Source organism: Equus asinus, chromosome 18 (assembly GCF_041296235.1).
Source record: "Equus asinus isolate D_3611 breed Donkey chromosome 18, EquAss-T2T_v2, whole genome shotgun sequence".
NCBI lineage: Eukaryota > Metazoa > Chordata > Mammalia > Perissodactyla > Equidae > Equus > Equus asinus.
The window spans coordinates 38,738,837-38,750,511 of record NC_091807.1 but is presented as its reverse complement, the minus strand read 5'-3'; positions in this window follow the sequence as shown (position 1 = coordinate 38,750,511).

Sequence of the window (11,675 nt, the reverse complement as noted above, 5' to 3'; positions counted from 1 at the left end):
CCAATCACAGGCAGGACAGGGGCGGGCAGAGCCCTGGGCCTGCGCGCGCACCCCGGCCGCGCCGGCTCCACGCCCACTTCGAGACCACGCCCCCTGGTGGCGCGGCCAATCACAGGCGGGTTGGTCTATGCGGACCCTGCGGCGGACAGGCAGTGTGGCGGCAGGGACGTCAAAGTGGTCATTGGGCTGCGTGTCTCCAGGCATTGTCTGCCGGTGTCCCCTACCCGCGTGGGCAGACTTCAGATTCGAGCGCAGAGTTCTCTGTTCGGCGGGCTTGAAGCCCCTCGGCACATTGTGTCCGGTCCGCGCACGTGCCCACCTTCCGCCATGGCCACCGTGCGGCGTCAGGTCAAGCCCCAGCCTGCGATCCGCGGGGTCACCACTGTTCACTGCCCGTCCTGCAGTGCGACCTCAGGCGGGACCGTGGACGCGCTTTTGGCCTATGACAACACTAGTACCAGAGCTAGGCGGGTCAGAAATCCAACCTTTGTTTTACCTGTTTACAGCTGGCAGTGCAAAGATTCCCCCCAAACTTAGACGTAATCGCGGAGCAGGTGTACTTAGTTATCAGTCAGCTGGGAAACCATATACTAGACTTTGCTGACAGCAGTTGTTCCTCCGATCGTTCCTTCTCTGCCCGGGTCTTCTTCAGGCACCCATCACCTCTGCCCGGAGCTCTAGCAAGTACTGACCCAGCATTTTTAGACAAAGCCTCAAAAACTTATGTTTGTCTATATACCTTTATTAATCACATAAAATTCTATCTAAACTACTAGAAACTCCCTGTTATGTCTCGTAGGGATGAATTAGATTTCTTTTTAAGATAACAAGATAACTGGAGCATCCCTTGGACCCAAACCCTGAACTCAAAAGTGTTTGGGCCAAAGAGGAAAATTAAAATACTCAAATATCACACCCTCTGCACCCATGCCCTAGCTCTGCATTCTTGTCTAATGCATGCATTCTTTTTAAGCCCCAGAGGAAATGTGTTATGCCATTATCCCATGTAAATTAATAAAAGTGAATTATGTGGGTTGTTTTGTTTTGTTTTGTTTTGAGAGAGGTTAGCCCTGAGCTAACTACTGCCAGTCCTCCTCTTTTTGCTGAGGAAGACTGGCCCTGAGCTAACATCCATACGCATCTTCCTCTACTTTATACGTGGGATGTCCACCACAGTATGGCTTAGCCGAGTGGTGCCATGTCCACACCCGGGATCCGAACCGGTGAACCCAGAGCCACTGAGAATGAGAACGTGCGAACTTAACCGCTGCGCCACCGGCTGGCCCCGAATTATGTGTTTTAAATTAAGATTTTTTTTTTTAAAGCTTTCAGTAATACTGTGGTTTAAAAATATTTTTTAGGGTGATCATACAGAGTTTGCCTTAGTAAGTTAGTAAGATAATTTTCTTTTTAGTAAAAGAGAATAAAAGCAGGTAGCTCAGCAGACAGGAAAAGTAAATTTAAAAGGTTTTTTTGTTAAAAGAAAATAAGGAAATAAGGAAAGTTAAAGTGAAGTTAGATGTACCTAAAACTGTGTTTTAAAACGCATGTAGTCACCTCTTTCTGGCAATATTTGGCCACTAGATATCATGGAAAACCCTTGGGTTACTCAACATGTGGCAGTGCTGGGTAGAATACTGCACGCATCATTTCAAGTGACCAGTTCTGTGCACAGGTCCAGTTCTGTTTTCTGTTGTCACCGCTGACTCTGGTCCATGATTGCTTCTCTCGTGTGTGCTGTGTAGTGTTGTACTTGAAGCTCACTTATTCTGGGCTCTTATCTCTGGGAATTCCTAAGGCTTGGGCTGAGGGTGCATTCCTCATGTGTGGATTTGGTTTTGGGTCTGCCAGGCACTGCTGAGTGCTGCCTGCCTTGGTCTAGTGTGGTCATTTGTTTCATAGTTTGGAATGTCCTGGACCACAGGAAGTGCGTGTCCCTGGGGACCAAAAACAGAGAAGCAAAAAACCACAAGAAGCCACGTCTGCCCTGGGAGCACTTGCTGATCTCAGTGAGCCAAAGCCTTGGTTGAACTGACGTCAGGAGAATGGGAGACAAAACTTCGGACCATGAGCACTGGCAAGGGAGCTGGAGAGCACCAGAGGATGCCCTAGCAGAGCTGCCCTTCAGTGACGAGGGGACCTGGGCAAAGCCACTTGCTGGCAAAGGAAGGCCACAGGAAATGTGTCTACCTCAGCCTGCACACTGGGTGTCGAAAAAATGTCTCAAGGCCTATTCTCTCTTGAGTTTGGGGGTAAAACACACACTTCCTGTGGCCTGGGACATTCCAAGCTATTTAACTACATAGAAATTAAAATTTCTGTTTAGCAAAAGGCACTATAAAAAGCCACAAACTGGCAAATCATTTAACCCATAAAGCTTTAGTCTCCAGAACACATAGTCTCCTGCTCATTAACAAGAAGGACAAGCCACTCAAAAAAGCAGGACAGTGGCTCCCTCTGGAGGGGGTGGGGGACTTGGGTGAGGGCCATGAGGAAGGGAGCCTTGGGCTTCAGCTCTGTCGTTAATGGTTATTTCTTCAGGTGTGTTGTGGGTATGCAAGTGGTTGCTGTCTTACTTGTGTATTTTTTAATATATATTATAAAATAGTTCATAATACATTTTGATGAGTAAAAAACACCACAAATGTTTTGTTTCATTTGGTGCCTGAAAGCTACATGATAGTTTTAGAGGCCCACTTTTTTTTTTTTGGTGAGGAAGATTCATGCTGAGCTAACATCCATAGCCAATCCTCCTCTTTTTTTTTTTTTTTTTTTTGCTTGAGGAAGATTAGCCCTGAGCTAACGTCTGTGCCAATCTTCCTCTGTTTTGTACGTGGGATGCCCCCACAGCATGGCTGATGAGTGAAGTAGGTCCATCCCCGGGATCTGAACTCACAAACCCCAGGCTGCTGAAGCGGAGCACACAGAACTTTAACCACTTGGCCGTGGGGCCAGCCCCTGGGTAGTTGCCCCCTTTTTGATGGAAAAGATGTAGATTCCAATAATACTACTAGAAATTCTATTTTTCTCCACACTGAAATGACCAATTGGTTTGTCCAGCAAGATCTCACATACATGAATCTTGCAAATATAACCTTGCTCTAAGTCGTTCTGGATGGACCAACTTCCTAGCTTCTGGTGGTGGCCAGCAATCCTTGGCGTTCGTTGGTTTGTAGCTGAGTCAGTCCAATCTCTGCCTGTCTTTATAAGGCATTCTCCCTGTGTGTCTTCACGTTGTCTTCCTTCTGTGTGTGTCTGTCTCTGTGTCTACATTTCCCCTTTTTATAAGGACTCCTGTCATATGGGATTACAGCCCACTCTAATGACATCATCTTAACTCAATTACCTCTGTAAAGACCCTGTCTCCAAATAAGGTCACATTCTGAGGTACTGCGGTTTAGGATTTCAACTTATCTTTTTTGGGGCGAAACACAATTCAACTGATAACGTATGTCAAAACCACATCAAACGGGAGATTACAAGAGATTTTATTTATTTTTTAAGGAAACTTTTCCCTCCAGTTTTATTAAGATATAATTGATGTATAACATTGTGTAAGTGTAAGGTGTATGACATAATGATTTGATATATGTATATATTGTGAAACGGTTACCACAATAAGGTTAGTTAACACGTCTATCACCTCACGTAGGTACAATTTGTGTGTGTGTGTGGTGAGAACTTTTAAGCTCCATTCTCTTAGCAACTTTCAAATATACAATAAAGTGTTGTTAACTATGGTCACCATGTTGGACATTACACCAGAACTTATTCATCTTACAACTGGAAGTTGGTACCCTTTGACCAGTTTCACTCATCTCCACCAGCCCTGCCTTCCACCCCCTGTCCCAGGCAACCAGCGATCTACTCTGTTTCCACTAACGCCATCTTATTGTTTTCTGTCTGTCTTGTAGTTCCCTTGTTTCTTTCTCTCTTGCTCCCCTCCTTTGTGAACTGGCGGTTCTCCTTACTGCTATCTTCTGATTCCTTTCTCTTTCTCTTTTGTGGATCTGCTGTAGGTTTTGCTTTGTGGTTACCGTGAGGCTTACGTAACACTTCATATAGATGTAAGAGTCTGTTTTATGCTGATTACAACTTAACTTCTATTGCATACAAAAACTGTGCTCTTTTACTCCCTCCCCTTTATGTTTTTGATGTCACAATTTACCTCTTTTTATATTGTATATTTATTAACAAATTGCTATAGCTACAGATATTTTTAGTACTCTTGTCCTTTAACCTTTATGCTAGAGTTAAGTGATTAACCCCCCACCATATCACAGCATTAGAGTATTCCGAATCTGACTGTAATCTTACCTTTTCCCTTGTGTTCTATATTTTCATATGTTTTCATGTTACTAGTCAGTGTCCTTTCATTTCAGCTGGAAGAACTCCTTTTGGCATTTCTTGCAAGGCTGGTCTAGTGGGGATATACTCCCTTAGTTTTTCTTCGTTTGGGAAAGTCTTTATTTCTCCTTCGTGTCTGAAAGACAACTTTGTTGGAAGGGCATTCTTGGTTGGCATTTTTTTTCTTTCATCACTTTGAATATTTTGTCCCACTCTGTCCTGACCCGTAAGATATCTGCTGAGAAATCTGCTGATTGCATATTAGGGATAGCTTATAAGTCACAAGCTTCTTTTCTCTTGCTGTTTTTAAGATTCTCTCATTGTCTTTGATTTTTGATAGTTTGATTTTAATGTGTCTTGGAGAGGATCTCTTTAAGTTGAGTTTGTTTGGTGACCTATGAACTCCATGCACTTGGATGCCTGAATTTCTCCGGTGATTGGGGAAGTTCTCAGCTATTATTTCTTTAAATAAGCTTTCTGCCTCCTTCTCCCTCTCTTCTCCTTCTGGACCTCCAATAATTCACAAATTTTTTCTTCTCCTGGTATTCCATAGACCACATAGGCTTTCTTCACTCTTTTTCATTCTTCTCTCTTTGTTCTCTGACTGCAATATTTCAAACTTCCCGTCTTCTAACTCACAGATTCTTTCTCCTGCTGGGTCCATTCTGTTGTTGATGCTCTCTATTGCAATTTTCATTTCATTCACTGTAGTCTTCACCCCCAGAATTTTTGTTTGCTTCTTTTTTTATGATCTCTCTTTGTTAAATTGATTTTGTTCATGTATTGTTTTCCTAATTTGATTGAACTGTCTTTCTTTGTTTTCTTGTAGCTCTTTGAGTTTCCTTAAAACAGCTATTTTGAATTCTTTGTCAGGCAAGTCACAGATCTCCATGTCTTGGGGATTCATTACTAAAAGATTATTGTGATCCTTTGGTGGTGATCCTTGATTTTTTTCATGTTCCTTGAAGTCTTGTGTTGCTGTCTTTGCAGGTGAAGTAGCAGTCACCTCCTTCATCTTTACTAACTGCCTTCAGGAGAGAAATAACTTCCATCAACCCTGCTAGGGATTCTGAGGCTATCCCAGACCTTCTATGGATAAACCTGCTCCACTCTCCTTTCTCCTTCTTATGGTAGAAGTCTTAAACTTGTACGCCTTCTCTTGATCCTGCAATGCACCACGCTGGGTGCTGACAGCCTCTCTTTTGTTCTCCCAAATGTGGTGCTAAAGCTCAAGTTTTTTGTCTCTCCCTGGCTTGCAGATTTGGGCCAGCTTTCTGTGCCTGCTAAGTAGCTGTCAGCCAAAGCTTGCTTTCACCACCATTGGGAATGTGCACAAGAAGACAGCCACAGGGTGGGTGTGTGTGTGGGTGAGGCATGTGGAGCACAGGGGGTGCCTGTGGGCCAGTTGAGATCCACAGGCAGGGCATCCCCAGTGGCTCATTGGCAGACTTCTTGATGGAATCTGTGATGCAGTTATAAGGATCTCCATCTCTTTAATGCCTTCCAAGAGTTCTTCCAAGACTCCACTGCTCTCCCAGTCTCTTCCCGCCCCCCATTCATGCAGCTCACTATTCAGTACTGTGGTTGGGGTGAGAAAAATGAGCCTCTTTGGCAATGCCCCACACAGCTGGGTAAGCTTGGCACTCACACACATGCTCTCATTTTCCCTGTGGGAGAAATCGTGGGCTGAGAATGTCTCTCTTGGCTCTGAGCTGTGCCTCCTTGAGGAAAGAGTGATGCAGGTAAAGTCAAACTGTTCCTCTTACCCTCTCCAATGCATCCAAACTTGCAATTTTGGGGTCCAATGATGTGCTGGAACTTCTCCGCTGGAATCCTAAACTTCCACAAAAGCTGTGTGTCCATGGGTGATTGTCTAAGACAGTGTTTTCTAGGGGTTTCTGGACCATGGCCAAGAGGGGCTGGAGCTGGTTCACAAGCCACTTGCAGGGTCCACAGCTGGGACCTGTTACCAGACACATGGGTAGGTGAGACTCCTCCTGGGTGTCTTGGCATACGGTGCTGGATGCCACAGCTCTCACAGAGGCACTTTTGTCCGTGGACGGATGCTGAATTGTTGTTGTTGGGTGGATGAGTAGGGGGATGTGATGATGATAACTTATTCAGCCATGATGCTGACATCCCCTCAAAGTTTTTATGGGAGTTGTATTGCATGAAGCACAGCCTGCTGACCTAAGGGGACTGGACAGCTTAAAGTGCAGAAAGGCCTCTGGTCCCCTAACTTGCTCTAAGCAGGAAGTAGGTTAAGAGAGTTGCTCAAAGGGAACATTTTCAAAATGACCAAGAAGGTGCTGGAAGAGGAAGGATATCCCAGATGGCAGAGGCAAGAGTCATGCTGGAATATGGCCTGGGGAGACGCTCCCAGCAAATGGAACTCACCTAATCAAAGAACACTTCCTACTCCTGTGAGCCCTGAAAACATTTTCCCAGTGGGTTTCAAAATTGCTATGGGCTAGCGATTGCCGTGCGCCTCCCATTCTTCCCCTTGTCAAATGGGAGCATTTCCCGTGGCTCTCCTTGCCTCCTTCACCAGTTGTATGTTGTGTGGGGGGGGGCAGACAACTCCTCGTTTTGGTTTGTAGGTCTCTGGGTCAAGAGGAGCTGCACCTGAGGAGCCACATGCAATCTAGTGTAGCTCATGAGACCCTGGCCTTGAGCCTGATGCTGAGATTGGATGAGACTTTTGGGATGATTGGATGAGATCTTGGGAGCAGTGGTGTTTATCTGGTGGAGAGACATGAATACTTGGGGCCAAAGGATGGACTGTGGTAGATTTGACTGCAAAAGTGGCCCCACTTCTCCACCCCTCCCTTTATTCGGGCTCTTTGTAATGTGGCGTTGCAGCTCCTCTCCTCAGGAAGGGGTTTACTGCCCCGCACCCCTTGGATCTTCTTGCTCTCACGATTTGCTTTGGCAAATAGAACGTATGTGAAGTAACGATGCATTAGTTCCACACCTGGACCTCAAGAGGTCTTGTGGGCTTTTTCTTGGTCATGTCTGTCACGTAGATAAGCCCTAGCAGCCTCTTGCAAGATGAGAGGCCAGATGGAGTAGAGAGGAGCCAGCCCAGACCATCCAAACCAGCTAGTTCTCTTCCAACCAGGCGGCAGACCACAGACATGGGAGCAAAGGCCAGCCAGCACCAGAAGAACCACCCAACCGAGAGCAGCCCAAATGGTCAACCCACAGAATCGTGAGCTAAGTAAATGCTTATTATTTTAGGCCACAAAATTTTGTGTTTGTTATGCATTACTATGGCAATGGATAACGGATACAGTTACTAATAACACAGCTAACTCCTTTGAGGGAATTAACAAGAGAGATGTTACAAAGCCAAATGGCTCTCCATTTTATCTAAGCTGTAAAGGATTAATATGCCCTCATTGTTTTCTAAATTTCAGAGAAGTGAAACCCTGGTTGTAATTTAACTTGCCACATTAAGAAATTAAAAAAAAAAAAAAAACAGCCAAATTATACAGAACTGAAATTTGAGTTCTGGGTTTTGGGTAATATGCTAAAAAAATTAGTAAAATATCAGGCATCAGATTAATGCTGAAATTTACAGTTTACTTATATGTAACAGTAATGATGATAAAAGTGGCTTAGACAATATCTTTGTAGACATGCATTAACAGCTCTTGTAATATAATGCATGATTCCTCTTAAGTCGTTATTAGTCTGTACAGAGTTTTTAAAAAAATGTAATTATTTTTCAGGGTTGTCACCTATAACATAAAGGCAATGAAACTTCAAGGTCAGTTTAAATATGCATATTATATTTAATTGTGTCTGTTAGAATGTGTGTTATATAACATTTTATAGGCTGTAAACAACAATCGTAAAGGAAGTTGAATCTGCTCATGAGCCTGGTGATGACTGGCCACTCTCTGGAATCTCTGTGGGCTTGGTATGGCTCTCCTGCCCAGAATAAAAACTGGGTAAATCCACTGGCATGTCGGAAAAACATCCCAGACCATGAGTATGGACTTTCACTGTGCCAGCTAGGTTAATTGAATAGAAATGATGTTTATAGCAGACTCGTTTTCAGAAACACTGAAGTCTCCCGCTTCCGCTGTGGTTACTGCCCAGCGTCAACCCCTCCATTGATACTCCCCTGCAATGCTTCTGCCCCTTCTTCCACTCTTCTCTCCCAACTCTCTGGGTCCTTTGCTCTGTGATACACAAACTCTCTTCCATGTTCTGCCTCCACGAAAGCCCCTTTACCTCACTGCCTTTAAGGAATGCTTGCCTTTCCCTCAAGCATTCTGCTTTGCCAGCAGCAGCCTCTTTTAAGTTTGAGTGTAAATTCATCCTTAATGCATAGAGGAGGTGGGGTTTGGGTCAGCATTCTCCTAGTTTCCTATGCTGCTGCCTGTCATTATTCCTTCACTCTCGTGTAGAAATAGCGGCTCCTTTAAGACAGTCAATTCTTTGTTCCATCTGTTTACTCAGAAAATATTGATTGAGCACTGACTTCATCCAGGAATTGTGCTGCAGGCTAGGGTAATAGTGACCTGCAAAATTAGGTGTCAGTCCTTGCCCTCCTAGCATTTGTGGTCTGGAGGCAGACATTAAACAAATAACCATGGTGCTATGAATGCAAAGAATGGACAGGCAGGGAAGGCTTCCCTGATTAAGTGATGACTCCACTGGGATGCATTGGGTGATTGGAATTAACTGCGTACAGTAAAGAGATGGGGTGGTGGGGAGAAAATTTCAGCTAGAAAGAATAGCATGTGCTAAGGCCCTGTGGTTAGTAAGAGCATTGTGCCAATGAAGGGGAAGGGCAGTCATGGCTAGACAGAGGATGAAGCAGGCCTGGTAGGGAATGAGGCTTCAGAGTATGTGGGAGGCAGACCACATGCAGCTTCGTAGTGCACCATTGGGATTTGGTCTTTGTCATGAGAGCAATGAGAAGCCCCCTGTTGGTTTTAAGCAGGGGGATGAAATGATTGGATTTGTGTTCTGAAAAGATCTCCCTGGCTTTAGTGTGTAAAGTGGATCTTCAGGGAACAAGGGCAGATGTGGAGATCAGCAAGCAGTGGGATTGTTGTGGTTTGGATTGAGCCAGAGGCCATAGAGACTGCGAGGGGGAGCATCCAGAAGAGGAGTTAAGTAATTAGATGAATAGTGTGCAATATGGGGACGCAAGTCCTAAGAAATCATCTTGTGCAGCTGGTGATCGGTGATGCCACTCCTGGAGCAAAAGAACATTGAAAAGGAGCCTTATCTTGGGTTAAAAAATAGCCCTTCAGGCGCTTTTAGCTTATCTAAGTGTAGAGTTTACGTAGGCTCACTTCTAGTGACCTCAGCTTTGAGCCCACCTCAGGCACGCACCCCGACACACATCCTGGACCTTGAGGTCAACTCAGACCCACCTACTTCTTTTTTTAAAAAACATTATTTTATTGAGGTCATATTGATTTCTAACATTATGTAAATCTCAGGCGTACATGATTATATTTCAGTTTCTGTATAGACTGCACCGTGCGCACCACCAATGGTCTAGTTTTTATTCCTCACCATACGCATGTGCCCCTTTACCCCTTCCCCCCCCCCCACTGGTAAATACTAATCTGTTCTCTTTATGTGTTTATCTTCCACGTACGAGTGAAATCATATGGTATTTGTCTTTGTCTGGCTTATTTTGCTTAGCATAATATCCTCAAGGTCCATCCATGTTGTCACAAATGGCACGACTTTGTCTTCTTTTTTATGGCTGAGTAGTATTCCATTGTATATATACACCACATCTTCTTTAACCAACCATCAGTCAGGCACTTGGGTTGCTTCCACATCTTGGCTATTGTGAATAAAGCTACAATGGACATAGGGGTGCATAAATCTCTTTGAATTGTTGATTTCATGTTCTTTGGATAAATACCCAGTAGTGGGATAGCTGGATCATATGGTAGTTCTATTTTTAATGTTTTAAAAAAATCTCCATACTGTTTTCTATAGTGGTTGCACCAGTATGCATTCCCACCAGCAGAGTACGAGGGTTCCTTTTTCTCCATATCCTCGCCAACACTTATTATTTCCCATCTTGCTAATTATAACTATTATGACAGGTGTAAGGTGGTATCTTAGTGTACTTTTGATTTGCATTTCTCTGAGGATTAGTGATGTTGAACATCTTTTCATGTGCCTGTTGTCCATCTGTATGTCTTCTTTGGAAGAATGTCTGTTTATATCCTCTGCCTATTTTTGGATCAGGTTGTTCATTTTTTTGTTGTTGAGTTGTATGAGTTCTTTATATATTTTGGAAATTAACCCCTTGTCTGATACGTGATTTGCAAATATTTTCTCTCAGTTGGTGGTGATGCGGGGTCGGTGAGCCGAGGAGTCGAAAGAAAGATTTCTTAGACTCTCAAGATCTGGCAGTAGTGCTCTTTTATTTAGAGAATAGTGTAGCATGGGGACAGGACCCATGGGCAGTCAGAGCTTCTGCTGCTGCCGCTTCTGCTGCCCCCGCTGGCATGGGGACAGGACCCATGGGCAGTCAGAGCTCCTGCTGCTGCCCCGAGTTGAGGGTTAGGGCTAAATTTAAGGCATAGGTATATGATTCATCTCTTTACAAGACAAAGGAAAGAACATGAAAAAAAGTTAAAATGGTATCAGTGCAGGTGGGGTCTGGTCATTGGGTGATCCCATGACTTTTAGACAAGAATCAAATCGGATTAAGTAAAGGTTAGAAAGGTTAGACGCCACCACCCTAAACCAGTTACATGAGATTGCCAGACAGCAACCAACTTAAGTTCTTGCCTTCCCCATTAAGAGTTTCTAGGGACAAGGTCATCTCTCCTCTTCTTCCTGGTACAGAGAGGGAAGCACGTTTTACAGGTAGAGATTTACCTTACAAATGTAAATGTGTCCCAACAAGGGCAAGTTCCATTCCCCAGAGCTTCCTTCCCTGTCCCAGCCCATCAAAAGCAATCAGCCCAAAACAATCCTGATGCCAAAGAGACATATCCTGGGGTGGCCAATTTCAGGTCCCTACAAGGTCATCCCCCCTTCCTTCACAAACGCAAATGTCTCAAAAGGGCAAGCAAAATTCCAGTCCTCGGAGCCTGCTTCTCATCTGCAGTTTTAAAAGTAACCAGCCTAAAAATCCTCATCATAAACCATTTTAAAATTAAGCAGCCTAAAAATCCTCATCAGGTGAGGTGTCTTTTTGTTTCGTTCCTGGTTTCCTTTGCCTTGCAGAAGCTCTTTAGTCTGATGAAGTGCTGTTTGTTTATTTTTTCTTTTGTTTTCCTTGCCTGAGTAGACATGGTATTGGAAAAGATCCTGCTAAGACTAATATCAAA